General features: G+C 40.5%; 1 non-coding gene across 1 annotated transcript; it reads left to right on the plus strand.

Moving 5' to 3' along the window:
• Positions 1–1,642: 1,642 nt before the first annotated feature.
• Positions 1,643–1,749, plus strand: LOC131234103 (small nucleolar RNA R71). Its single transcript, XR_009165515.1, has one exon. It is a non-coding gene; the product is annotated as a small nucleolar RNA R71 (small nucleolar RNA).
• Positions 1,750–2,531: the final 782 nt, after the last annotated feature.

The following is a 2,531-nucleotide window of genomic DNA, read 5'->3' on the forward strand; positions in this document are numbered from 1 at the left end:
CGTCTCTAGAGGGTCAGAGGATAAGGTCAGAGGTGTCGTATCTTCCACTAAAGAGTCAATCATGTTAATATCGTGGAGATCGTCATCATCCTCTAAGTTTCTGCCGTTATTGAAAAAGATGCTTGACTCCAATGTCATATTCCCAAAAGACATAGTCATGACACCATTCCTGCAATTGATAATTGCATTTAAAGTGGCAAGGAATGGGCGACCAAGAATGACGGGGATCTGAGTGCTCATGGTATTGATGAGTTCGGTGTCCAGGATGATAAAATCTACAGGGTAGTAAAATCTATCAACTTGGACCAACACATCCTCAATTATCCCTCTTGGTACACGAACAGAGCGATCAGCAAGTTGTAGTGTGGTTAGGGTGGGTTTTAATTCACCCAAACCTAATTGTTTGTATACCGAGTAGGGAATCAGATTGACGCTCGCTCTTAAGTCAAGAAGTGCATGATCAATTTGATGGTCTCCGATTACACATGATATGGTTGGCCTACCGGGATCTTTGAATTTATGTGGCACGTCTTGCTTTAGGATGACACTCACTTTCTCGGTCAAAAAGATCTTCTTTTGAATACTCTGCCGTCGTTTGGTCTTGCATAGGTCTTTCAGGAATTTGGCATATGAAGGTATCTGTTTTACGACATCAAGTAGAGGAATGTTGACTTTCACTTGTTTCAATACCTCTAGGATATCCTGAGAGTTAGAGAGAGGTTTTGGTGCGACCAACCGTTGAGGAAATGAATCAACTGGCTTTTCTAGAAGTTCCGGTTCTAATTTTTGTGGGGCCTCACTAGATCCATTATTGTTGTCCTCTTCTGGTTCTTGAAGCTTTTCGGGCCTAACCGGAAGGGTTTTATCAATGATCTTCCTACTCCTAAGAGTGGTGATGGATTTAGCGTGCCCCATTTGATTTGAAGAGCTGGGATCACCTTTCTCGTATTGCGGTTTAGGATTGGGGAGCAGTTGTGAAGGAAGCATCTCTTTTTCTATAACCGTCATACGTGAATCCATCTTTTGCATAAAGTCTCGCATTGCATGGGTCAGCTCTTGCATGAAATTTTGAACCGGTTCTTCTTGAGGTTACCCCTGATTTGGATTTTGATTGAAGAAACTTTGAGGGGTAGCAATTTGTCCATTTCTCTAACTAAAGTTTGGATGATTTTTTCAACCAGGATTGTATGTATTAGAGGTTGGTCCATTGAAAGGTCTTTGATAATTATTTACGGCATTGGATTGTTCATTCAACACTTCTCGAAAAGCGGGTATTGTAGGACAATTTTCGGTTGTATGAATGTTGCAATCACAGATGCCGCAAACACTTTCATTAACCTTATCCTTCTTTGCTTCCATGGCCTCAACTTTCCTTATAAGCGTAGTTACTTTACACTTGAGATCATCCTCTTCTTTCAAAAGATACAATCCACCTTTCTCCTTTAATTGAGTCGGCCTTGACGTGGTGTTTGATTTTGGGTAATAATCCCATGATTATGTTTTTTCAGTAAGACTATCGAGGTAATCCTATACCTCATTGACATTTTTATTAATGAATTCTCCATTACACATTGTCTCGACCATTTGGCGCATGGAAGATGTCAGTCCATCATAGAAAAAATTTGTAATGCGCCACGTTTCAAAGCCGTGTTGTGGGCATGAACTGACCAAATCCTTGAACCTTTCCCAACATTGGTAAAACGTTTCATCCTCTTTTTGGGTGAAGTTCATGATTGCTTTTCTAAGGGTAATTGTTTTATGATGTGGAAAGAGTTTCTTTATAAATTCCCTTTGCATGTCATTTCATGTGCCAATGGATCTAGGACGCAGTGAATGTAACCACGCCTTAGCCTTCTCTTTTAAGGAAAAAGGAAAGAGTCTCAGCTTGACTGTGTCCTCAGACACATTTTGAAAATATAAAGTGGCTCTGATCTCATCAAACTCTTTCAAATGTAGATATGGTTCTTCAGATTCAAGCCCATGGAACTTAGGAAGGAGTTGGATAACCCCTGGCTTGATGTCCATATGTCCTGCATTTTCAGGAAAAATCATGCATGAGGGCGTACTCACCCCCGCTGGTTGTAAATAATCACGTAAAGTACGAGGTGGGGGTGCTTGATACACCTCATTCTCATCCTGAATATCCTCTACCCTAGGTTGGGGTAGAAGAGGTTGGTTTTCAGCCATCACTTCAATTAACTCAGGGAATTTGGAGTGGTGTTTAATCCTGCGATGGATAATCAACCCCTCAACCAATCCTCCTTCAGTCAGGAGACGTCGAGTGTTGTCACGGGCCCACTTGGGCATGAAACACTCGTAGCCCTCAATCAAATTTGAAACCTAATCCTAAGAAAGGAAAAGAAAATCTAGAAAGAAAGAGAGAGTTGGAAAGAAATTACCAAATTGAAGTCCCTAAGTTAAAGACCTGCAAAAGAAAACAAACAAGTCAGTTTCTAAAGAGAAGGTCTAGAATTAGAAAATTCTTAAAAAGAAGATAGAAGTAAACTAGTTTCTAAAAGAAGAAAGTCCTA

This window comes from Magnolia sinica, chromosome 18, assembly GCF_029962835.1.
Source record: "Magnolia sinica isolate HGM2019 chromosome 18, MsV1, whole genome shotgun sequence".
NCBI classification, from domain to species: Eukaryota; Viridiplantae; Streptophyta; class Magnoliopsida; order Magnoliales; family Magnoliaceae; genus Magnolia; species Magnolia sinica.